Source organism: Mustelus asterias, unplaced genomic scaffold, assembly GCF_964213995.1.
Source record: "Mustelus asterias unplaced genomic scaffold, sMusAst1.hap1.1 HAP1_SCAFFOLD_941, whole genome shotgun sequence".
NCBI classification, from domain to species: Eukaryota; Metazoa; Chordata; class Chondrichthyes; order Carcharhiniformes; family Triakidae; genus Mustelus; species Mustelus asterias.
The window spans coordinates 1568-29530 of record NW_027590887.1 but is presented as its reverse complement, the minus strand read 5'-3'; the positions used below and the strand labels follow the sequence as shown (position 1 = coordinate 29530).

General features: G+C 44.4%; 1 pseudogene; it reads right to left on the bottom strand.

The window, feature by feature from the left end:
- Positions 1–196: 196 nt before the first annotated feature.
- LOC144487634 (SWI/SNF-related matrix-associated actin-dependent regulator of chromatin subfamily A member 5-like) lies at positions 197–27963 on the bottom strand (annotated as a pseudogene).

Below are 27963 nucleotides of genomic sequence, written 5' to 3'. Positions count from 1 at the left end.
AGGCTTTAAAAATTTTTTTTGCTGTAAACATAAACAATTCCAAAGCTGAAATTAAGGGTTTAATCCAATTGTTTAATCATCTCCTCTTGGCACAATGACAATGGTATGGAGTAAAAGAGACTGCACAAAACCATCAGAGTACAATGCATTGAATGCAATTAGCTTTTGATACTCAGTTTGCAGAACTTTATGAGATTCAGATTAAGTGAGACTTATTGTGCCGATGAAAATATTGCAGCAGCATTGTAAGAAGAGTATTGCACAGGTGAGCCATGAAGTTGCAGGATTGGAATGGCAGAGCAAGGGGCACTCCCGTTCCTGATGTTAGTTTCACCTTTCTTTCACCCCTCTCTAATATCGCATCAATATCTTCGTCTGTAATGTCGTTCTCTATCGAAGCAAAGACGTGGGTAGCACCGTGACGAATCATCTGCAGCATTTCATCTTTCCCCAGCTTATTGAGATTCTGATCGACTAACCTTCCTGAAAGAATTCAGTCTCGATGTTAAGAAATTGTAAAGAACAAAGAGAATTACAGCACAGGAACAGGCCCTTCGGCCCTCCAAGCCTGCACTGACCATGCTGCCCCGACTGAACTAAAACCCCCTACCCTTCCGGGGACCAAATCCCTCTATTCCCATCCTATTCATGTATTTGTCCAGACGCCCCTTAAAACTCACTATCGTGTCTGCTTCCACTACCTTCCCTGGCAGCGAGTTCCAGGCATCCACCACCCTCTGTGTAAAAAAACTTGCCTCATACATCTCCTTTAAACCTTGCCACACACACCTTAAACCTATGTCCCCGAGTAATTGATTCTTCCACCCCGGGAAAAAGCTTCTGACTATCCCTTCTGTCCATGCCCCTCATAATCTTGTAAACTTCTATCAGGTCACCCCTCAACCTCTGTCGTTCCAGTCAGAACAAACCAAGTTTCTCCAACCTCTCCTCATAGCTAATGCCCTCCATACCAGGCAACATCCTGGTATGGAGGGCAGTAAACTTGTAGTAATGCAAGAGACGGGTTCAGATGTTAATAAATAGACATACAAGGGCTATAGGGGAAATTATTGAGCCCACTTTGTTGCACAGCGTACTTTAACTGGCTGTTCACACTCTGTGGAAGATTGCAGAGGGTTTTATGTTCATTTTTGCATTTTTTAAGACCATTTCACCAAAAATCAGGAACACATATGCCAGATGGCACAGTTCCAGGTGGTAGGTCCTAATCTATTGTCATGATAATTAATTTTAAAATCATTGGCGATCACAGAAGTTCGCTGTGAAAATATTGAAGTTGAATTTTAAAATGTTCTGCGGTATTTGAAAAAGAACAGGTGACTGAGGGAGTATCCAATGCATTCACAATCCCCAACACAAAGTTTTAACATCCGTGCCATAACTCAGTCGGAGAAAAGAATGCAAGATAAAATTCTGGAGTGAAGGCTGGGAATGATTGACACTTCTCATGGTACCCCGAAGTTTCAGCGATGCCATTTAAAGTTAATACCTCAAAGCACCGAAATATACTGAGGACTCTGTGCTACCCTCCCCATGCAGTTCCCATCCAAAAAACAACCAACTTCAACAGCCACCTTGCTGAGTTACAATAGAGTCCAGTCTAAATTTCATTCCAGCACGTTCCACTATCCTTTCTTCCACAGCGTTGTCAGTTATAAATCGGAATACTCTGACTCCTTTTGTTTGACCAATTCAGTGGGCGCGATCCTAAAAAAGAACACAATTAAAGTTACATGGCAGATCCACACAATCAAGTAACAATTTCAATTAACATTCCTTTACATTCAGCTGTAAAAACAGCACATTCATATATTTTCCAGCAAACATTGTTTCTAAATTAAGAAATCCAAGAATTTCAAACAAAAACTCTGATTATCAAAACCTTAACATTGGGGATTGGGAATAAATCAACTTCCTGGAAATCTCCAAGCTGATCATAAGCTCGCAAAGATATGATTTCTGGATGGCTATCTCCTGCATGTTTTAACCCTCTCTAATTACTCAGTCAACATCAACAATTGTTACAGCAGGGGAAAACAAAGGAAACACCTGGACCTATTTAATTATTTCTCAGATGCATTGATTGCAATACAGTAACTGGCTGGTGAGAACTTGATGTGGAGATGTCGGCGTTGGACTGGGGTAAACACAGTAAGAAGTTTCACTACACCAGGTTAAAGTCCAACAGGTTTATTTGGTAGCAAAAGCCACACAAGCTTTCGGAGCTCCAAGCCCTTTCTTCAGGTGATTGGGAATTCTGTGCACAAACAGGGCATATAAAGACACAAACTCAATTTACATGAATAATGGTTGGAATGCAAATACTTACAGCGAATCAAGTCTTCAAGATACAAAAAACGTGAGTGAAGAGAGCATCAAGACAGGCTCTTTCCACTCACGTTGTTTTGTTTCTTAAAAAGTTGATTAGTTGTAAGTATTTGCATTCGAAACATTATTCATGTAAATTGAGTCTGTGTCTTTATATGCCCTGTTTGTGAACAGAATTCCCACTCACCTGAAGAAGGGGCTTGGAGCTCCGAAAGCTTGTGTGGCTTTTGCTACCAAATAAACCTGTTGGACTTTAACCTGTTGTTGTTAAACTTCTTACTGGTTAGAAACTTGCCAGTTCACACTGGAGGGTAATTAGAATCACCACTGTGTTTGTGGATTGGAGTCAAGTACTGACAGATGCTCTTCCCTGAAGCACATTAGTGAACCACCTGAACAATTGGGTAGCTCTGCTCCCTTTTGCAGCTCACTATAAACTTTTTAATTCAAACTTCACAAATGAGTGAGATTTGAATTCATAAGCCCTTGGTACACGAGGCAATCACGAAGCACTTATTAAAATCCGTGCATCAGTTGTTTTGTGTAAAACTGAATCACGGAAGGCAGTTCCTTATAGTGACACCTCAGCATTACTGAAACTTCAAATGGATTTCATTTCCAAACTCTCAATTGGATTTGGAAGTTAATTGGTGAGGAGAAACAAGATGCCCAGTCAGCTGGAATCATCCCACGCCAATTCTGAAAACAACCGCACGCTCCATTCAAATAAAGAGAAGCAAACTGAAGATCTTTGCTGAAATATTTCCACCAGTTCAGTCGAGCAGAGTTTTAAAGAAAGCATGGGAGCAACACACGGAAGATTTGAGGGGGTATCAGTGGCAGTAAAATACCAAATGTCGCTTGATCAGTGCACTTGGATGTTAAAACCAGCTACGATAGTTATATATTCAACAGCACGTGGCTTTCAGAACACAAATAACTAATCGCTCAGTAACTTACCATAGCTTGGAGGTCTACCTGAGGGTTCCAGTCTGAGTCGTATAGGATTACTACATCTGCCGTGGCTAGATTTATACCAAGACCCCCAGCGCGTGTGCTTCACATGAAGATAAACTTTGAGCTCCCAGGACTATTGAAAGCAGAAATAGAATCCTGGAGGGATGAGAGAGAAAAGTTAAGCCAGAATTGAACAAATGATTGGGACCAATCTTTTTACTAATTGTTGGAAAGTTTCATTTTTAAAAATACAAATAGATGCTAGATTCAAATTGAATATTCATATTTCTTGTTTGAAAACCTTGAGTCAGTTTTGTAACCTTCAGTCTAGAATTCTTAGATAATAGAGCCTCAGATCAATTTAAGAGGTGAGAACTTTCCTCAAACAAACTCAGTTTTGAAAGCACAGGGCAAGAAACATACTTGTCTCTCCTCATGCGGTGTCTGTCCATCCAGTCTACAATCCTCGTAGTTTCTCCACATGCAATAATCTCCCAAGATATCCAGCACCCTGGTCATTTGGCTGAAGATCAACACCCGAGAACCTGTGGAAAAGAAGATCATTCATCAGGGTAATCGGTTGATCGGTAGCCAAGAACACAGCGCAAATACACAAATGCTTCAAAAACCTACATCTACTGATGTGGATAATGGAAACCAAATTTCAGTGGTAACATGCAGGATTAAGAGTAATCTCATCAACTAGTTATAGTAAAGGAGGCATAAATGAACAGACATAACCAACTCCAATTTTATAATTCATACAATGTGAACTGTACATGTGACCCAGCTGCCTTGATTGATGGGAATGATTTCAAAGGGTTTATATTCCAGGTGGATTCCAGACGGTGCTGCAGTTTGGGCAGCAAAAATTAAGCCTTAATCAAAAAATAGCTGCAATCCCAAACCATGTAATTATTCCATTCACCTTCTCCCAACACGTCAGCCCCTAATTTTCAGAATATTTGGCTCCTGTAACTATTCCCCCGGAAGGAGGATGGGGCCCATCAAGCATCGCAGAGGCCTGTGATCCAACTCTCCTCATGAAGAATATTTGATGCTAAATCGGCCAGTTTTTGGGAGACCCCAGCCCCAGTGGATGGCGTGTGGCAGGCCAGAATGACTAAAACAGGATGCTATTTCAGATCAAGACACACTATTGTTTTAAACAGTCACTAAAACTTGTGAAATAAAAGCTAAATAGATGGAAGCAAAGTTCTGGAAATACTCAGCAGGTCAGGCAGCATCTGTGGAGAGGGGAGTTCTGAAGAGTCAGAGTTGACCCTTCGCTGATGCTACCAGATTAGTTGAGTATTTTCAGCAGTTTTTAACTCATTAAAACCTATGCTGATTTGTAACCCAAAACATCACAGCGTGCAATCTGATGTACCTTGCTGCACAGGTCAAATGCTGCCATGGTGTCATCAGTGATCATTTTCAAATTATTTTGCAGACATCGTCGTGGAAATCCTTGCATGCTTCCGAAGGCTAAACATCACAAACCCCTTTCATTTACTAAAAATCCTGTTCTATTTTTGATCAGTCTGCAGCACAGGTACAGGAGTGTTCCGGAGCATGACAAAGTCTGACATTGCACTCGGAAATGCACAAATAACCATGCAGGCGGTTGTTTACAGCTAATCTATATACCAGGATGTTTGATTTTCCACTCCACCGGATTTCCTTCTGTATGGATCGGACTGCACAGTAGTTTTTGTTCAATTCCTCCTAGTCTCCAGAGTCTCAACTAATTTGGTCATGGATTCGAGTTCGAGTGACTGGCATGCTCTTTGAATTTCCAATCGAATCTGAATCCAAACCTACATCCTCCCAAAATAGGAACTTTAACATTAAGCTAAATCCTAATCCATTGAGACAATGTCATCTATTTCACAAAGCGTGAACTTTATTACTATATTTACTCTCTAATAACAGATTTGTTGAACATATTCTAAAAACCTAATTTGCATTGTGTTTTAGTTTGGTTATCTCCTCAAGGATATCTCATGAAGCTTCTTTGCCTGTCCGACTATAACTAAAACCATTGCTGATTCCAGTGTTTATTGCATATTAATTTATAACACATTTTGGAATATTTTCAATTAATTTCCCTTTACGTCCTGGCAATCGTTAATTTGGGCATTATGCCTTATGTTGGCCACCCCCGACCCCGTCCCAGCTACTCAAGTATCCACAAAACTATCAACTCACTAAATGTCTCCTTCCTATAGAAAGATTGAAAGACAGAAAGGGAAACAAAAGCCTTGACCAGGCCTGCGGCTGACCTTGCTCCTTCACTTTCGGCAGCAGTTTGTCCAGTACCACCATTTTGCCACTGTTAACTACCAGGTGAGTGTCAGTGGTGTAAGGTGGGCCAGGTTCAGCTCCGTCAAACAGATAGGGGTGGTTGCAGCACTTGCGCAGTTGCATCAGTCTATTCAATAGACGCATTTTGTCCATTTTCCCTGAGGAGTTCAGGATGTCAATATCCTTCATTAATATCCTGGTGTACCTGTCAGCAAGGCCAGAATTAAAACTCATCACACCAACTTGGAGATAAATTCATGATTCTAATGTAGCTCAACTGAAAACAATTACAACGTAAAATGGATGCTTTGTTCTATCGGTGCCTAGGACAAAGTCTAGGATCCACATTCCAACCCCTCTCACCTACCAGGGAACAGGGTGCTCCATCTAAACCTCACAGATATAGAAACCCATATCTTATGACGAATACACACTCAACATTTTGTTCTTTGATATAAAGTACAATTCATTCCAGGTGGTCAGGGTTTGAGGGGATGGGAATATTCCTTTTCATGTAATATGGATGCGAGCAATATGAAGTACTCTGGGATTAGGTATTTGTAACGCAGAAATAGGCCATTTAGATCAACAATTCCAGATCAGTGTTCATGATAAGAGTCTCCTCACTCCTTCGATTTCTTTTTCCATTCTGTGTTGAACAAACCTCCCTAAAATGCACCAATTTCATGCCTCTCCTTGTGGTAGTGAGCTCCACACTAACCACTCTGCCACTTTCTTTTTTGAATCTTCTCCTAAATTCCTGTTCGATGTATTAGTGACTATTTTATATTTATGGCATCGATACTGGCATCATCGTGAGGCAATGACATTGTGTTACATCGGGTGCAGTCTCATTTTGAAGAGTTTTGCAGCGTTCTCCTTGACCAACTAGATAGACATGGTTAATAAGTTTGGAGGGGACACGTCACTAGTACCTGATCAGGTGGGTATCAATAATGGGCTGCATTCGGGTTTGAAAGAAGAAAGCCCAAAGCTGAGAGCAAAGTAGTTTGAAAGCTCTGTAATAATCACACTTGAATGGCAATCGTCCAGTCTGAATTCAATGATGATCTTCTGTTTTGGGCAAAAATAATGGAAATGATTGAGGGAAGTTAGAATTCCAAACACAAAAATCTTACAGATCAGACGGAAGCAAGATGGTCAATAGTCGGGAGTCAGCCTATTATTGATGCATTGGGTAAAATCACACTCGCTTACACTGGTGAATCTATTCCCTTAGTTCTACAAATGCTCTAATTGTTGATTGAAGTGCAGCACAATTTCAATGAGTTGTTGCAAGATGATGCCGTACTTCACAATGCAACACATTAAGATTCACAAGTTGTGCACTCACCGTTCCCGTTGCATTTTGCTCAGGCCGACATACATTTTGACTTCCTTTTTTGGCGGCAGGCTCTTTTCTACCTCAGCTTTAATATGTGGGAGGAGGAAGGGTCTCAATACCTAATTCAGGTGAGAATACATGCTTTTTACACACTGATGATGCCCAAGAAGGTCAAGCAAAATAATGCAATGTTACCAGAGCTGCACTGAACAGTTCTGTGGACTGAAGCACAGGTTCAACAAAAACAGCTGAACAAGCCATGGGTTGAAGCACATCTACTGGTGTGGGCTGAATGTTGACTTGATGAAAACACCTACAACTTCAGATTAGATTGTCAACAGCTTTATTCTGAAACAGAACAGATCAGACCTTGGAATCCAACCCTTTATGAGAAAGAAATACAGTAACCTTAAATTCACTTTCCTCATTCCTCAACAATGTACATTTCTACAACACCTTTAACATAGGTGGCATGGTGGCACAGTGGTTGGCACTCCTGTCTCACAGCGCCAGGGACCCAGGTTCAATTCTGGCCTCGGGTCATTCTCTGTGTGGAGTTTGTGCATTCTCCCCGTGTCTGCTCCGGTTTCCCCCCACATTCCAAAGATGTGCGGGTTAGGTTGATTGGCTATGCTAAATAAACCTTTGGTGTCAGTGGGATTGACGGGGTAAATATGTGGGGTTGGTGCAGACTTGATGGGCCAAATGGCCTCCTTCTGCGCTGTAGGGATTCTATGAAAATAAGATGTCTACAGGATCATCACAGGGGCAATTATCAGACAAATTTGACACCGAGCTCCCAAAAAACCCATTGAGAGGTGACCATGGAGTTTTTAAAGCAGTGTCTTAAATAAGGATGAGCTGGAGAGGCAGAGAGATTTAGGGAAAGAATTCCAGTGCTTTGGGCTAAACAGCTGAAGGTTGACCATCAGCGATGCACAAATGGAGCAGTGGACAGAACTTGGTTCATTTCAGCAGCAGTTCTGATGAATTGAATCTTCCACGTGGTGCAAGGTGGGAGGCTGTTTAGGAAAACCGAGTGCTAATTAAGGGATTGAACAAGGGCGGGCGATATTATGGTGGTGGTATTGGTAATATTGAGAATATGGGGTTGGAAATGTAGTTCAGGCTCAATTAGGATATCACAATTGCAAAGAGTTTGGTGAAGCCTCAGACAGACAGTAACCAGACAGAGGTTTGGAGTGAATGGTTAGGAAATGGAGCTTGTAGTGTGAACAGAAGAGGAGATAAATCCGAGTAATTGTAACCTACCATTCCTCCCCTCCCCCAACCCATTTCAGCTTCTGAAATAGGGGATAGACATTGAAGCAAATAAAAATTATTCTATTTCCCTTACCCTGCACCTCCCAAAATGTGATTGTGGTGGACTTCAATTGTGCCTTTGTCCTATATGGACCACCGTTGTGTGTGCTTGTCATACCTGGACACATCCCCTTCCAGTTTGGTTCCTCCCCTCGGCACCTAGTATAAAGGTGGCTGTCTCCTCCCCCTTGTTCAGTCCAGGTTGGTTTTTTGTTGGGACCTGCTCCTGATTCTGTTGTGAATAAAAGCCTACACTTATATTGGCATATCGGTAGTCTTTCGCCTTATTGATAGCGCATCAGTGATAAAAACACTTTAATTTAGCAAGTCTTCCTGACCAGGAAGCAGTTCTACTCGAGATCCAGCATCAATTGAAATGCTCTTATCAAAGTCAGGATCAGCAATTGGAACAGCCCGTGGGGATGCTTAATGGGCCTTGTTACCAAGGTCAACTGAGGAGTTCAATATATGGCGACAGAAAAAATAATTGAGAGTAAATGAAGCTGAAGAAATCTCTCCCCCTTCACCATATTATGTAATATCTGAAGTGATTCAAATTATTCAGATCTGGGTAAAATGTCCACCCTAATTGAAAACACCTGTGGTAGTTGCCTACATCGAGTGAAAGGCAATAATTATCTATTCGTGTCATCAATTTCTAAGTTGCCTATTACAGCACCTTAAATGCCATGTTTACTTCAAGCACTATTTACTGAATGCAAGAACACCTGGGAAATGTTCATTTAGCTTTGTGTCCTTTAACATTTCTAATCCATTCTAAGTGGGATGCAGTTGGACTGGGCGGAAACCATTCCCGTTACACGAATAGAGCCACCACTTAATTCCAGTGGATCGCAGGTAAGTCATGTCTGCAAGAAGTGGTGGCAACTACATTAACTTTATCACTTCATAAAAGTCAAATTAATTTGTAATTCACACGCAGTAACTCAAAATTTAACACTGCTCGGATAAACATTTCGTAGAATATAGATCCTCAGTTTTTGCCATCACATTTTTAATCAATAAATTAACCGTTCTAAATCTACCAGGGCAAGTCAAAGGCCAGGAATCCTGCGGTGAATAACTTGCCTCCTTACTCCCCAAAGCTTCTCCACCAGATACAAAGCATAAGTCAGGGGTGTGATGGAATGCGCTCCATTTGCCTGAATGAGTTGAGCTCCAACAACAGTCATGAAGTTCAACACCATCCAGGACAAAGCAGCCCACTTGATTGCTGCCCCTTCCACAAACATTCACTCCCTCCACCACCGATGAACAGCGACAGCCGTGTGTACCATCTACAAGATGCACTGCAGGAGTTCACCAGGGTTCCTTAGGCAGCACCTTCCAAACTCTCAGCCACTGCCACCTGGAAGGACAAGAGCAGCAGGTACCTGGGGACACCACCACCTGGAGGTTTCCCTCCAAGTCACTCATCATCCTGACTTTGGAAACATATCGCTGCTTGTTCACCGTCATTGGGTCAAAAAACCTGGAACTCCTTCCCTAACAGCACTGTGGATGTACCTAGAACTTCAGGGACTGCAGTGGTTCAAGAAGGTAGCTCACCACCTCCTTCTGAAGGGCAACTTGGGAAGGCCAATAAATGCTGGTCTAGTCAACGACATCCACACCCAGTAAATGAAGAAAAGAAACCTTGCTGTTTCTTCAAATTAGCCCCAAACACTCTCAAGGCACATCACTTCATCACACAAATATACAACTTTTTGAATCATATTTCTGAGGGCGATGGGCCCGAAATAACTTTGCATTTTAATGACGTCCCAGCATCAGAATACAGATAAGATAAGAAGCTTACCATGTGCAATCGCTCAAACAGCTTCTGGTCCCCGAAGCAGTTGTTTGTGTCAAACCAAGAATCAAAGTCCTGCAAAGAACAACAAGCGGCTCTAGTCATGCCAACCCCAAACGTTTTAGCATATTGTGTTACTTCCATCAACGCCACATCCAATGGTTTCAATTATTACATTGTTTATCACTCGAAGAACAAGAATGGCAATTTTAAAAGGTAGCATCCAAATTAGATCGTTCACAAATGATATCATAAAACAGATGCACAGCTGCTCATAACAATTGCAAATCAGTTTCAGCTGGTCGGCAGGTGAGCAATTTAACATGGAAAAAAATCATTTTTTCCCTTGGACAACCGACTTCCATCTCTGTAACAAGCTACAGGACACCCACACAGGAAGAATGGTCAGTTAGGCATTCAGTTATAAACATAGCTTTTGTTACTTTAACAAACAAAAATGAAATACTAATATACTTCTGATGGCTAATTTGTGGATTGAGATGGATATGGATAAAGGAAGCTCTCACCCCAACATGCTTTTAATGTAATTTTAGAATTGTGACACAAGGTGACAGTTTTGCTCAAGGAAACATCAAGCATGTTAAATCCGCTTCGCCGTGTAAGGCAGATGTGACACTGAGCATCAGGAATGGTCAATAGCAGTTTGAAGGGTTCGAGGAGCAGACATCACCAATTGGACTCTGCATCGGCACACATATGGTGAATATAGTGCTCAGAAAATGTGGGCAGGTGAACAAATTAATACACAGACTGCGGCCATTTAGCGACCTGGCTGCTCCCAATGCAAGGAACAATGGTGTCACACAACACCCTCCAGCAAGTTGGACAGCTTCCCCTGACACTAGCTTCAAAAATGAAAAAGACACAACTTTGCAGCATTCTCTCATGCCTTCCAAAAGGAAATAGGTTGAAACACGGTAATTGAACCTTCGACAAACGGTCCAGTCACTGTCAAGCTGCCTTTCTCATTACTTACTGCAGACGAATTGAAGACATCCAGGAGGAGGAAGTTGAGCAGAGCCCAGAGTTCGTGCAGGTTGTTCTGAAGTGGTGAACCCGTGAGCAATAATCCATTTGTTGTTTTGAATTCTCTCACTATTTCAGAGAGCTGTAAATTTAGCAGATTTAAAAACATTACTGTACAAACTGGGTACAAGTTCGAATCATACAACTGGCACAACTGTAGATTCAGACTGCATTTAAAAGTTCGCTGATCTTTTAGGTGTTTATTCGTGTTTGACATTTCTCCAATGAATTCGGATATAGTGGCGCCAAATGCTTTGCATTAGGAAGCAAAAAGCAAGTGTAGTAATAGTACATCAAGATTACAAACGGTTATCTATAACTTGCAAGACGGGAATATTGAAACTTCCAGAGCCGTCCACAATTGAATGGTATTTCTATCAAATCGAAGCAATGGTTGTGGAAGGAGCAGCTGGTTCAAAAGCTTTTAAAACAAGAGCACACTACGGTCTGAATAAGCAGATCTGATCTTTGATTTTCAATTCAAATGTTTCCACTCCACTCTTCCACGAGTGTTAAAACCCAGAGATTAACTATCGAGCCTCAATAATTGATGGTGCAATAACTTTCCCAGAAGTTTCTGAACTCCAGGAGTTATTTGGTTGAATATGGCTGATGCATGACAATTAAGCACGTGGAACCAAGGCTTCGATATTGAAGGCTTTTATTGTGTAACAATGGAACTACTAACACGAATACACCAGTTCAGACTGAAGGGGTCCTGCCGGAGCAGAGGGTCTTATACCTCGCCACCGGAGGCGGGACCCCACTGGAATGTGCCATGATAACACTTATAACAGGTAAACACCCTAACCCAACAACATTGTACAACCCCCACAGTAACAACACCCTAGCCCAACAGTAACATAATAACAACCCCCAGTGGTGAACCAACGATGGTTCACCACATTCACCCCTCCTTTAAGAACAAAGGTGGCGGGGTGCAAGAAAAAAAACAGGTCATATAAACAGAATTCACAAGTCCAGACGGTCTGGAGGACCCCACCAACGCTGTGATCTCCTCAACACCGGTTGCGAAACCGGAGCAGGTGCTTGCGGTGGCGTTCTTTCCAAAACAACGTCTGGCTGTCCCCTCAAAGACTCCCGGGCCGGCTGGCCCTGGTGAGGCGATGATGCAGGGGATCCTGGAACCTTTGGTGGTGGTGGTGGTGGTGATGATGGTGGCGCCAATCTCCGAGTCTCAGGCAAGCTGTACGTGGGAGTAAAAGTGTTATGCACGGGTCCCGGTGCTGACCGCGCCACGTCTGGGGAAGCAATGAGGAGTAGTGGATTCGTGACTGGGGGAATAGGAGCGACAGGAATTGCGATGTCCCCTGCGGGCGCCAGGTCTCTAATGGAGACAGTGTCCTCTCGCCCGTCAGGATATGCCACATAGGCATACTGAGGGTTGGCGTGGAGGAGTTGGACCGGTTCGACCAAGGGGTCGGACCTGCGAGCCCTCACATGTCGCCGCAGAAGGACAGGTCCTGGGTACGTCAACCAGGCTGGCAATGAGGTTCCCGAGGACGACTTCCGAGGGAATGAGAACATCCTCTCGTGGGGAGTAGCATTGGTTGCCGTACACAGGAGGGAGCGGATAGAATGGAGCGCATTTGGAAGGACCTCCTGCCAACGGGAGACTGGAAGGCCCCTGGATTTCAGTGCCAGTAGGACAGCCTTCCAGACTGTAGCATTCTCCCTTTCCACCTGTCCGTTACCCCTAGGGTTGTAGCTCGTGGTTCTACTAGAGGCAATCCCGAATGAGAGCAGGAATTGCCTCAAGTCGTTGCTCATGAACGACGAGCCCCTGTTGCTATGAATGTAGCAGGGGTACCCGAACAGGGTAAAAAGCTCACTGAATGCCTTGATGACGGTGGCAGTCGACGTGTCCGCACAGGGGACAACAAACGGAAACCGGGAATACTCGTCTATTATGTTGAGGAAATAGACATTCCGGTCCGTTGAGGGATGGGGGCCCTTAAAATCCACACTCAGCCTCTCAAAAGGGCGAGTGGCCTTGACCAATTGTGCCCGGTCTGGTCGATAAAAGTGTGGTTTGCATTCTGCGCAAATCCGACAGCTTCTCGTCACTGACCTGACATCCTCCACCGAGTAGGGCAGGTTGTGGGCTTTGACGAAATGGTAGAGTCTGGTGACTCCAGGATGACACAGATCATTGTGGAGAGCCTTCAAGCAGTCCTCCTGCATGATGGCGCATGTTCCGCGCGAGAGGGCATCCGAGGGCTCATTGAGCTTCCCTGGACGATACATAATATCTTAATTATAGGTGGAGAGCTCAATTCTCCACTGCAAGATCTTATCGTTCTTGATCTTGCCCCTCTGCGTGTTGCTGAACATAAACGCCACGGATCGTTGATCCGTGATCAGGGTGAACCGCTTCCCTGCCAGGTAATGGCGCCAGTGTCTGACTGCCTCCACAATGGCCTGAGCCTCCTTCTCCACCGCTGAGTGCCGAATTTCGGGGCCTTGAAGGGTGCGGGAAAAGAACGCGACGGGCCTGCCTGCCTGGTTTAGTGTGGCGGCTAGGGCGAAATCAGATGCATCACTCTCCACCTGGAAAGGGATGGATTCATCCACCGCGTGCATCGTGGCTTTCGAGATGTCGCTTTTCAAAGCCTTGAAGGCCAATTGGGCCTCCGGCGTAAGTGGGAAGGTCGTGGACTTAATGAGCGGACGAGCTTTGTCCGCGTGGCTGGGCACCCACTGTGCATAATACGAAAAGAACCCGAGGCATCTCCTCAGTGCTTTCGTGCTAGCGGCCAAGGGAAGTTCAGTAAGTGGGCGCATACGGTCAGGATCAGGGCCAATGACCCCGTTTTCCACCACGTATCCGAGGATGGCTAACCTGCGCGTACGGAATACGCACTTCTCCCTGTTATAGGTCAGATTCAGGCGAGATGCAGTGCGCAGAAAGTGTTGGAGATTCGTGTCGTGGTCCTGCTGGTCATGGCCGCAGATGGTGACGTTATCCAGGTACGGGAAGGTAGCCCGCAACCCGTTCTGGTCCACCATTCGGTCCATAGCACGCTGGAAGACCGAGACCCCATTGGTGACACCAAATGGAACCCTGAGGAATTGGTATAGACGACCATCCGCCTCAAAAGCCGGATATTGTCGGTCCTCTGGGCGGATGGGGAGTTGATGGTAGGCGGACTTAAGGTCTATGGTAGAAAACACTCGGTACTGCGCAATCTGATTGACCATATCAGAAATGCGCGGGAGAGGATTCGCATCCAGCAGCGTATAACGATTAATGGTCTGAATATAGTCGATGACCATCCGAGGTTTGTTCCCGCTTTTGACTACCACGACCTGCGCTCTCCACGGACTAGCACTGGCCTGTATGATCCCTTCCTTGAGGAGCCGCTGAACCTCAGATCTAATAAAGATCCGGTCCTCAGCGCTGTAACGCCTACTTTTAGTAGCGATGGGCTTGCAGCCAGGTACCAGATTTTTAAAAAGGGATGGTGTAGTGATTTTCAGGGTGGATAGATTGCATGCAGGGCGCTTTGGGCAATTTGGAGGCTGCGGCTGATTCCCTACTGCCAGTGAAGGGAGTGGCCCACCGTACTGTAGGATCACACTCTTCATGTGGACCATAAAGTTTAGTCCGAGGAGAATTGGCGCACAAAGGTGAGGTAACACAAGGAGCCTGTATTGCTCGTAAATTGTGCCCTGTACCTCAAGAGTTACCATACATCATCCTTGGATCGGTACAGACCGGGACCGTGATGCCATGGAAATTGTCTGCTTGGCAGGGAGAACCCGGAGTCCACACCTTTTAGCAGTTTCAGGGTGTATGAAACTTTCGGTGCTCCCACTGTCAAACAGACAATTCACAGTTCGACCACTAACCTTTATATCCATCATGGAATTTTCAAGTCTGTAGTGCCTGGTCTGATCCAGGGAGATCGACGCCACCGTTGGCCCCTGGGCGTCACTGCATGCTGCCGATGTTGATGTTGAGGACCCCTGCTGGTCGCTCCTAGTCGTCGTGGACCATGATGGCCGCCCCCATGAATCGCACGTGGGCGAGGGCGCCAAACGCAGCGACTCCTGGTGGTCTTCCTCCTCCTCCGTCAGCCACGATGGCGCCGTCCTGGGTTCGCACGTGGTCGGACCTCGTGGGTACTGCGACGCCGAAGGAGATTGTCTCCGTTCTGGAGGGTTACAAGCTGCACTGCCGTTTTTAGGCTTGGACCTGCAGACTTTGCCGTAGTGGCCTTTTTTACCGCACTGGCTGCAGATTGCCGTTCTTGCCGGACACTGTTGCCGTGGATGCTTGGCCCCACCACAAAAATAGCATCGCTGGCCACCTGGAGCTGCCGCCGTCGTCGGATCGATCTGGGAGCGCGGGTTAGCGGGGCGAGGAGGGAGCTGAGCTTGCTCCAGCCACGTTGACTGCACGTGGTCCTCGGGGTACAGCGCCAAGCTCTTCGACGCCGCTTCCAGCATCACAGCCATCTCCATTGCTTGGGTCAAGTCGAGTTTCCCCTTTTCCAGCAATTTAAGCCTGATGTACGAGGACCCTACCCCTGCTACGAATGCGTCTCGGGCGAGGTCGTACATATATTGTTCGGCTGATACGTCTTTACAATCGCAACCCCTGGCAAGCTGCAGGAGCTCATTGGCGTAGTCCTCCATGGTTTCGCCCGACTGCCGACGTCGTGTAGCGAGGAGGTAACGAGCGTGTATCTCGTTGGGTGGCTTCGTGTATCGTTTTTTTAGGAGCTCGACGGCACCCGGGTAAGTGGGAGCTGCACGAATGGCGAGATAAATCGTGTCGCTTACCCTTGCATGGAGGACCTGGAGTTTATCACTGTCTGTAGTGATAGCTACCGAGGCTGCCAGGTAGTCCTCGAAACACTTCCACCAATGGTCGAATGTGTTAGCGGCACCGACCGCACGTGGGTCCAGTGTCAGACGATCCGATTTTAAGATCTGTTCCATACTCTTTTTTTTTTGTACAGCTGTGAGTTTTCTGTTACACAATAAAATTGATGCGTGACAATTAAGCACGTGGAACCAAGGCTTCGATATTGAAGGCTTTTATTGTGTAACAATGGAACTACTAACACGAATACACCAGTTCAGACTGAAGGGGTCCTGCCGGAGCAGAGGGTCTTATACCTCGCCACCGGAGGCGGAACCCCACTGGAATGTGCCATGATAACACTTATAACAGGTAAACACCCTAACCCAACAACATTGTACAACCCCCACAGTAACAACACCCTAGCCCAACAGTAACATCATAACAACCCCCAGTGGTGAACCAACGATGGTTCACCACAATGGCACAGCGGTTCGCACTGCTGCCTCACAGCAACAGGGGCCAGTGTTCGATTCCCGGCTTGGGTCACTGTGTGGAGTCTGCATGTTCTCTCCATGTCTGTGTGGGTTCCCTCCGGGTGCTCCGGTTTCCTCCCACATTCCAAAAGACATGCTGGTTAGGGTGCATTGGCTGTGCTAAATTCTCCCTCAGTGTACCCGAACAGCGCCAGAGTGTGGCGACCAGGGGATTTTCACAGTTGCTTCATTCCAGTGTTAATGTCAGCCTACTTGTGACACTATTAAACTTTAACTTAAAAAATGATTTGTCTGCATTGGATTGCGAGATTAAAGCGCTCTTTTCCTCAAGATTCGCATTCCATCTGTGACAATAAATAACCCTTTTAATTTCGCTCTTAAAGCTTTGATGGAAGTGCGAAGGAACAGTGAAAGCAGCAAATAACAATTATATTAACCATTAGTACTCAAAATGTATCATTTTCCTTCATTTCAAAATCTCTATTCCTGGATTTCCCTCCAGCCTTTTGTTTCAATCTTCCTGTCCTTCGTTATCTCATTCACCATAGAACAGTCACTTCCATCCACACTGAATTCTTTTTTACTGTTCTTTGCCACTCCGTCTTACCCCGTCTTTGCATTCCCCTCTCCAGGGGAACAGTGTGCAGCAAACTTCTGTGCCTCATTTTCTGTCTGGTCCCACACATAAATGCACCTTGCTCAAAAATAACCTCACTCCATGATATATAACCGAGAATGTGACACATGGTTTACAAAGATTTAAAGTTTATTTATTAGTGGCACAAGTAGGCTTACATTAACACTGCAACGAAGTTACTCTGAAAATCCCCTTGTCGCCACACTTCGGTACACTGAGAATTTAGCACGGCCAAAGCACCTAACCAGCAATTGTTTTGGACTGTGGTAGAAACCGGAGCACCCGGAGGAAACCCACGAAAACACGGGGAGAACGTGTAAACTCCACACAGACGATGACCCAAGCTGGGAATCGAACCTGGGTCGCTGGCGCTGTGAGGCAGCAATGCTAACCACCGAGCTGCCATGTCGCCCCCTGTTCATGCCCCCATGCTACAAATCAAGCCTGCGTTTCTCCCCAATTCACCTGAAGATGAGGCAGAAAATGTAGCATTCAGTACAATGGTAGCCATTAACTCTGGTGGGAATGGACGGGATGGGGAAGAGAGCAGAGAAAATGAAGGGAAAACAAACTTGCCTTGGATTTCCCATTTTGGATCCTGTCGGCTTCATCTAGAACCAGATATTAAATTTTTTGAAAACAGAATTCTCCCTGATGAGCATTTCATACGACGTCACACAGACATCCCACTCTCCAGGAAGGAGGTCATCTCTGATGAAAGCTGCCTGATAAAGTAAGAAATGGGTTACATTTCAGTTTTCCAAACATCAGAAATTTATTTTTCGAGAATAGAATTGGGATGCAGCAGAAACAGATCTGATCACAGGCATTAATCAGACAAATTTAGCTGAATAAAACACTGACGTTGGGATTTTCCAGCCCCGCCAGCAATGAGCAGCGTCAAGGGCAGGACGGGCAAAGGTGGAGAGCGGCCAAAGGTCAATTGGCTCTTGGCAACTCTCCAAACCATAGAATCCCTACAGTGCAGGAAGAGGCCATTCGGCCCATTGAGTCTGCACCGACCACAATCCCACCCAGGCCCTATTCTCCAAAGCATAGAATCCCTCTCTGTCTGGAGCTGGCTCTGTCTGTCTCTCACCCCCTCTCTCCCTTTCTTTCTATTTCATGGCCTCCTCGATCTTTCTCCAGCTCTCCCTCTCTGTAGTCCAGAAGTTGAAATCTCCTGTTACTGGAGCGGACTCAGTCCATCGGAATCTTGTGGCTTATAGATGCAGAATTTTAACTACAGGATCTATGGGACTGTATTAGTTAGAATAGAATAGAATAGAATCCCTACAGTGCAGAAGGAGGCCATTCGGCCCATCGAGTCTGCACTGACCACAATCCCACCCAGGCCCTATTCCTGTAACTCCACATATTTATCCTGTTAACCCCCCCTGACACTAGGGCTAATTTAACATGGCCAATCAACCTAACCTGCACTTCTTTGGACTGTGAGACTTCTGACGAAGGAGCAGCGCTCCGAAAGCGAAAGGCATTTGCTACCAAATAAACCTGTTGGACTTTAACCTGGTGTTGTTAAAACTCTTACTGTGAGGCAGCAGTGCTAACCACTGTGCCACCACTTCAAGATGTTCCAGCCCAGCACACGATTTTCCCTGCCACTGATGGGGCTGGAAAATCCCACCCAGAGTGTTGCAAAGCAAGGAGAGAGCAATAAATTACAATATAATTGAACATATTTGCAAATTTACACTCAAATGTTGTATGCGTGGCAAATCTCGGATTTTAGTTACACAGAGCAAAGGAAAGCTGATCTCCAAAGCCAGTCTCAAGGAACCTTGAGGGCTGACGTGAACACTGGCGACAGATCCATTCTCCGCATGCATGTTGAAAACATGTTTTTGAGAGAGTCGACGAAAGTAAATTCAATCCAGTGAAAGGCAGGATTAATATTAAAGATTGAACAATGGCCAAATACTAAATTTCAATTTGTCAAGTCTACATTTATTAAAATTGTGTCCCAGGTTTTATGAGTCCTTCATTTATTGTACTTTTATTACACAAAGTGCTTGTTCACACAACTGCAATGCTCGTGGTTATTTATTCAGCAATTTGAACAAGGTCATAGAGGTTTACAACATGGAAAAAGCCCCTTCAGCCCAACTTGTCCATGCTGCTCTTTTTTTAAACCACTTAGCTCGTCCCAATTGCCCGCGTTTGGCCCATATCCCTCCGTACCCATCTAACTGTCTAAATGCTTTCTAAAAAACAAAATTGCACCCGCCTCTATTACTACCTCTGGCAGCTTGTTCCAGACTCTCACCACCCTCAGTGAAAAAGTTGCCCCTCTGGACCCTTTCCTATCTCTTCCCTCTCAGCTTAAACCTATGCCCTCGAGTGTGACTCCCCTCCCTTCGGGAGGTATTCCAAAATTTGCCGTTATGGTTCACGGGTCCGTGTTGAGTTGTAAAAAGAATCTTGCTCCCCCGTGAATGAACTGACTCTCTCGCGACTTGCCCAACAGATGCTGTATGTCCTTTGGTACTTCACCCTTGCAGCTTTTTCACACACAAGTTTTGACAGCAAGTGCTTGCGGATTACTTAATTCCTATTTGGTAAATGACAGATGTGGAGATAGCACCAACTTTAAGAATCCTGGCTGTTTTTTCTTGTTCCGATGCTGGGGCACCAAGGGTAGTTGTACTTTCCCACTGGGGTCGGCCAACATGTGGCAGGAGATCCAACAAGCACTGCACGGATTACTTCCACAACGTGCAATGCATTTTCAAATTAAACTCCATGCATCAGCTGTATTTTCCAACAGTATTTTTGGGAACATAAAACGCAGTTCTTACCCTTTGATCCTTGTCACCTATTAAACAAATAGCTCGAAGAGTCGGTCTCCATCTTTTGAACTCAAGCATCCAGTTGTGCAGTGTAGAGTTGGGGACTAGAACCATGTGAGGTCCAGGAATGTTTCTATAATGTTTCATGTACCCAAGAAGAGCAATAGTTTGCAAAGTCTTCCCGAGACCCTGTTAAACAAAGTAAAACAATTAATTCTCTTAGAATCAAAGACTGTTTTTTCATCAGTGTTGTCCTGAAGCATTTCTGAAATGTACTGGAAGAAACCATTCGGCTCATCAAGTTTGTTCTGCAATTTAATTAGATCATAGCTTATCTACATCGTAACTCCATTTATCTGCCTTGGTTCCATTTCCCTTAACACTAATGTAACAAAAACCTGAGTCTCAGTTTTGACATGTCCAGACTAACCATGCCTCAAGTTTTTTATCAAATAAAAAGCTAGGTTTTGGCAGGAAGGAGGAGAAAACAAACGTTCCAGGTTTCCGCTAATCTTTGAATGGTTCACCCTCGAACATCCGGGAGAAGATACTTGTTCCCTATTGAGAAACATCGAAGATAGGAGCAGGAAGAGGCCATTTGGCCCTTCAAGCCTGCTCCCCCATTCATTACGATCATGGCGGATCATCCAACTCAATAGCCACATCCTGCTTCCCCCCCCCCCCCATAACCTTTGATCCCATTCACCCCAAGTGCTTTACCGAGCCGCCTCTTGAATACATATAATGAATGCCTCGCCCCGTTTTGAACCGGGAACCTTTCACGTTGGGCGAACGTGATAACCAGTACATGACAGAGACATTTATCTTATTAAATCCTTTAAACTAAACATCTCACATGCCTACGCCAAACAATTGTTATGTCTACAATCAATGTGTATTCATACCATTTCATCTGCCGGGATACCATTAATGCCATTCTCATATAAAGAAATCAGTCAATTCACTCCACGGATCTGATAGTCGCGGAGTTTCTCTCCTTTTACATCTGTGGAAGAGACCCCAAACATTTAGAGCCTTCAACCGTTGCAAGAGTCAGCACAAAATACAGCTTAAGGGGAAATGAAATCAGTGCCATGACCAAAAGGAAAAGTATTACTGTTTCAGGAACCATTGAACCGAAAGCACCATGATAGCTTGAGACAACAAAAAGCAAGCAGCACAATCCATTTGGTATTAGGGTCTCAATGTTTGCATAAAGAATGTCAGCGTTCAGACGCAGGCTCCAAAACAAAGGTAGTGATTTTCACCATGACTACTACCATTCTATAGCAGCTAAATTGACCAATAAAACAAGGCCAAAGTATATACAGAAACATAAACAGTTAAACAAAGCACCTAAACTTCACTAAGGCAAGTATGAGCAAGATTGGGAGGGCAGAGAGAAGGAATGATGGTGAGGAACCAGGTTACTGGGCTTTGACTGCTTTGTAAGAAATCATTGCATGGACATTACTGGGATTTTTAATATGTTATGAGTATTTGGAGCATTGCGTGCAGTTCTGGTCATCACACTACCAGAAGGACATGGAAGCTTTGGAGAGAGTGCAAAGAAGGTTCACCAGGATGTTGCCTGGTCTCAAGGGTGTTGGCTATGAGGAGAGGTTGAATAAACTAGGATTGTTTTCATTGGAAAGACAGAGGCTGAGGACAGACCTGATAGAGGTGTACAAAATTATCAGAGGCATAGGCAGGGTGGATAGTCAAAAGCTTTTTTCCAAGGGTGGAAGTGTTAATTACAAGGGGGCGCAGGTTCAAGGTGAGAGGGATAAAATTTAAGGGAGATGTGTGGGGGAAGTTTTTCACAGAGTGGTGGGTGCCTGGAATGCACTCCCAGGGGAGGTGGTGGAAGCAGGCACATTGGCAACATTTAAGAGGCATCTCAACGGGTAAATGAATAGGGAGGGAATAGAGGGATACAGACCCAAATAAGGACAGAAGGTTTTTTCTTTATTTTAGTAAGGACATCATGATTGGCACAGGCTGGGAGGGCTGGAGGGCCTGTCTTGTGCTGTACTTTTCTTTGTTCTTTGATTGGGGAAATGCCATTTGGGAGAACAGATCATTCAGCTCACCATTTCATAGGGTAAGGAACTGATTATACATGATTCTCAACACCAAAAGGACAGCATGTTACATGTACGCAATCTGTATGATAATCCAATTATTCCTCATGAAAACAGATGGTTCCTTTCCATGTGGCGCACACTAACATGTTAAAATGGCTGCTCGGACCCCACGAAAAATAAGTTGGAGCAGTTTCAACTCAGTTCCTTGGGAGCACTGGTTGAGAGGGCAAAGCTGAACAAAACAAAGAGCAAGGTGAAAGGCTGATATATGAAACACATGTCATACTGGCATGAGGGAGATCTTTCAGCTTTACCCTGCATTTTATTCATGCTTAATTTGACCTCAAAATACTCAATATCCACAATATCCAGTCAGAAAATATGATGTCAGATTCCAAGTTAGGCTGGAGTGGGCCCGTGGTGTCTGTCAGCATGAGTAGATTGTTCCATTAAAAAGACCCCTTATGCAAATAAATACAGCCAATTAAACCAGGAGAACGGGAGGTGCTGTTTTTGGAGATTTAATTACAACAGTCTCAAATGTCCCACAAGTCTAATTTTGACAAAATTGAATACCGCACATCGATGAATGGTGACTGAAAATGTGAAAGCAATTGGGAAAAGGGAGTGAAAACTGAGCTACATTAACTCATGTCTGAAATAATGAATAAAATGGCTTTACACACATGATGGGGATTCTTCAAACCTTGTGCAGACATTGGTTGTCTTGCTGTTTTCTGACAGTAGCTCTTCATCCTCTTCCTGTTCCGTACGATGATGCCGATAGCTAAGAATTAAAAGTGAATTGTTTTGTGCGAGGGGTTACTATTACTTTCCAAACAATTTTAAAAGAGCTGTTACTGCAGTCAATTTCAAATCCACAATCACTTCAGAATACACAGCACCTTACAAATTATTTTGGAGATTGTGCATCACTTTTGTGGTGAAGATTAGTACATAGAATCCTAAAGTGCAGAAAGAGGCCATTTGGCCCATGGAGTCTGCACCGGCCTCAATCCCACCCAGACCCTATCCCCATAATGCCATGCATTTACCCTCGCTAGTTCCCCTGACACTAAGGGGCAATTTAGCATGGCCAATTCACCTAACCCTAATCTTTAGACTGCGGGATGAAACCGGAGCACCCGGAGGAAACCCACGCAGACACGGGGAGAATGTGCAAACTCTATACAGACAGTGACCCAAGCCGGGAATTGAACCTGGGTCCCTGGCGCTGTGGGGCAGCAGTGCTAACCACTGCCACACTGCCATCCTAACTACTGTGCCACCATGCCCTACGTACAGCATGTTCTTGAACTAAGATTCAAAATTGCAATTCATGCAGATGGCCATTATTTTAATTTAAAGCTGATTCCAAACATAAACTTTGAAATCTACTGTTATGTAAATACTCGACCAAGACCATGGTAGATTGCACAGCATATGAGTATTTTTTAATTTAATTAGGTAATTACACATGTATAATCTTTTGTGCCAATAGTTGTCAACATACTCTTCAATCATACACGTGACAAATTTAAGAACATCAGTGTTTTTAATGCAAGGTTGACAGGAATTCCACGCCTGTTATACGGATGCAAGATATTTTAACACTTGGTGACTCAGATGCTGTTTCAACTTTAAAAAGGCAGAGAAAAGGTGTCGGCCATGCAACCTCAGACATCTGTTTATTCAATTAAATCATGCCTGCTGTTGCTTCATATCACTTGATAGTGCACCCAACAAAGAAAAAAATCAATTCAGAAAATTTAACACCCATAGCCATTTGGGGCAGACCTTTCCACCAAGTGGAACGAAATAGCCCTCACTTTCAATCCTAACTAACCTCGTTCTAATTTTAAGATGTGCCCCCTTGAACCAGATTTCCCTCAAAAGAAATTAGTCTCTGTATCTACCCTATCAAATCCCCTAATCATTTTAAACACCTCAATTTGGTCACTCTTTAATACTCTAAACTCAACGGAATAAAAGCCAAATTTATGGAACATGTTATGTTCTCATAACCTGACACTAAGACCAGACAGCATTCCGGTGCCAGACCAATATTACTTTCCTGAGGTTCATTGCCCAGAACTAAAGGCAGTTCTCCAGCTGAGGTTTGACCAAGGCTCTGTACAACTTCCTCATTTTTTCATCCCAATCTATTTTGAGATAAATGCCATCTTCCTCTTAGCATATTCCATTATCTTTCGTAACAGTGCAGTAATATCGTGTTATTTGTATATATGGAAACTCAAATCTCTTTTGCTCCTCCACAACTAATCTCTCTTGTCGAAAACACTCAGATTCACCTTTCTCAGTTCCAAAGTGGGTGGCCTCACACTTCTCCACACTGAACTACATTTGCCACAGCTTTGCACACTCACTGGGCTATGCCCTCTTTGCAACTCCATCATATGATCCCAATTTGTGGTTGCTCCTAACCTAGTCTGTAAATATGGATGAAGCAGTAAAGAGTTATATCCAAATCACTGAAAGCCGAGGCCCCAAAACCTCAAGGAGGAACGAAAGCTTTACTTCCACCATTCTACTTTGATCCCAACATTAACGCCTCTTTGGCCTTCGAACGCGAGGAACACTTTCCAAGTTGAAATCTCTCAGAATTTGCATCATGAATCCAAAAACACATTGGCTGGAATATATCTTACTCTCCAACCGACAGAAGTGTCTGTTTCTCATCTTTCTTTAATCGAGGGCGCCCGGGTTTCATCTTTAAAGGAGACGTTGGAGTTTTCTGTGCAGCAGGTTGGATAAAGTGGGCAAAAAGCTCAGTCTGTTGGAGCAGATAATCAAATATATTTGCCCTGTCTGCTTTCTGTTGAACAAGAAAAAAATGTGAATAAGAAAATAAAGCATTGAGAATTAACGTCACAAGAGTGTGCAAACACATCTCATTTAATCTACAGTCAATCTACAGTTCTCCTTGTGGGGGCTGCAGATTTGTTTTTATTGAAGCGTAATAGTCCGTGTCTTTGGAAAACAGCCTTTCACCTGTTATTACTTTGTAAATTGGGCAACTGAGTAACATTTGGGTGAGGTGGGGAAAGAAGAATAAAGACAACCCTCTCTGCTGTGGGGCTATTAAATCATTCCCACTGTAATTGAGATTTCACTTTGTGCTAGTAAATTCAAAAATGCTCTTCAAACACAACCTATATTTCTACATACAGGACAGTACACAAATGTGTATAGTACTGTACGTGCCAGCTTCAAATTTAGCACTGTTCATGTTAGCTCTCTATAAAAAGTGTTAAAAGCACTAGTTAGTAGAATGTTTGTGCAGGCAAGAGGAGGAAGCTTGGTGGTTAAAATCTTATGGTAAAAGCAGCCATTTATCTCCCACAATATTTCTAAAATAGCTCAGTAGTTAATAACCTCTATTCGATACCATTTCCAATGGTTTGCTGGCACTACCCTGATGCTAAAACTGCTCCATTTGCTCAGAGGATATTGCAAAGCCAAAGCAAGTGTGTCCAAGTTTAGAAAGTCAAAACCTGTTCAATTTTGAGGGATTAAAAATATGATTCGTTCCATCCATGAACCACCAGGGAATATTTATACAGTTTATATTTATACAGTTGAACAATGCAAAAAGACAACTAATTGCTGATTTGAAAAGGCCACAACTCCACTTATCGCACCCCACAAAATGGAGGGTCATGGGATATGGGCATCACTCGGTAGACTGGCGTCCATTACCCTCAAGTTGGTGGTGGTGGTGAGCAGCCTTCTTGAACTGCTGCAGTCTGTGTGGTACATACACCAACAATGCTGTAAGGGAGAGTGTTCCAAGAGTTTGACCCTGCAATAGTGATATAGTTCCAGGCACTGTTTTTGAGTTGGGTGGAAACTTGCAAGTTATGTTCCCAAGCATCTTCTGCTGGTTGGGGAATCTAAAACATGGGGGCACAGTCTCAGGATAAGGGACCAATCATTTCGGGCCAAGATGAGGAAATTACTTCACCCAAAGGTTGTGAATCTTTGGAATTCTCGGCCTCAAGGTGGTTGTGAATGCTCCATAAATACTTTAAAGTCTGGGATAGACAGTTTTTTGGTCTCTCAAGGAATCAAGGGATATGGGGAATGGAAGGGGAAATGGAGTTGAAGCCCAAGATCAGCAATGATCAAACCGAATGGCAGAGCAGGCTCGAAGAGCCATGTGGTCTACTGTTGCCCCTCCTAGTGTTGTCTTCCATCTGCTGTCCTTGATGTTCTAGGTGTTTGAGGCCATGGATTTGGAAGGTGCTGTCAAAGGAGCCTTGAAAAGACACTGCAGTGCATCTTGCATCTGGTTGACACTGCTGCTAATTTATGGGTGGTGAATGGAGTAACAATCAAGTGGCTGCTTTGCCTTGGAAGGTGCCGAGTTTCTTGAATGTTGTTGGGACTGCACTCATCCAGGCAAATGAAGGATATTCCTTCACACTTCTGACTCCTGCCTATGGATTATGGATAGGTTTTGGGGATTTAAGTGGTGGGTCATTCGCCATAGAATTCCCAGCCTCTGACCTACTCCTGTAGCTCTCAGTAATTATCTGCTCAGTTCAGTTTCTGGTCAATGGTAACCCCCAGAATGTTGATGGCGGAAGATTCAACAATGGTAAAGCGGCTGATTATTAAGGGGGAAAATGGCTCGAGTCTCTCTTGTTGGAGGTGGTCATTGCCTGGCACTTGGGTGGTACAAAAGTGATTTGCCACTTGTCAGTCCAAGCCTGAACATTATCCAGGTCTTGCTGCGTGCAAGAACAGGCTGCTTCGGTATCTGAGGAGGTGCAAACTGTACAAAACGCAGTGCAATTCTCATCTGTAAACGCCCTTACATCTGACCTTATGATGAAGCAGCTGAAAAAGTTTGGGCCTCGGGCCCCACCCTGAGGAACTCCTGCAATCATGTCTTGGGGCTGAGATGATTGGCCTCCAACATTTACAACGATCTTCTTTTGTGTGAGGTATGACTCCAGCCAGTGGACAGCTTTCCTGATTCCCACTGAGCTCAATTTTGCTGGGTCTTCTTGATGCCACACTTAGTCAAATATTCCCTCAATGTCATGGACGGCCATTCACCTCACTGCTTCACACTTCTGGGGAAATTCAGGGTGAAAGTATTGCGAGTCAGCACTGATGGGCGAGGATTAAATGGGCTCCTGCTCTAAAAGATGGAGCGGTAAAGCTGAAGAATTTAAAACAAAAAGCTCACAAGACCAGCACCCTCGAGCAAAGCTGTACTTTCTTTGGGTGGTGGCAGTGATACACAGCTGGTCCCCAAGATCATAGAAACCCTACAGTGCAGGAAGAGGCCATTCGGCCCATTGAGTCTGCACCGACCACAATCCCACTCAGGCCCTCCCCCCATATCCCTACATAGTTTTACCCGCTAATCCCTCTAATCTACGCATCCCAGGACACTAAGGGGCAATTTTACAATGGCCAATCAACCTAACCCGCACATCTTTGGACTGTGGGAGGAAACCGGAGCACCCGGAGGAAACCCACGCAGACACGAGGAGAATGCGCAAACTCCACACAGACAGTGACCCGAGCCGGGAATCGAACCCAGGTCCCTGGAGCTGTGAAGCAGCAGTGCTAACCACTGTGTTACCGTGCCGCCCTAAAGCAAAATCCACTACCTGCTGTGGTGGGATTTGAACCCAGGTCCCCAGAACATTAGCTGAGTTTCTGGATTAATAGACTAATGATAATACCACTCGGCCATTAGCTCCCCTTAAATGATAACCTAACAAATTCTAATTTGTTAATTACTTGATCCAAATTAAAATGAATGTAAAGCAAAGTGACTTTCCATGGATGAATGAATTGCAATACTATGTACAAATGAAAATAATTTAAACAAATGCTTCCTTTCCTGATTTTACCATTTTATTTTCATCGGCCGGATCCTCCTCTTTCACCTCTGGTTTAGGCACTTTGAATATCAACAT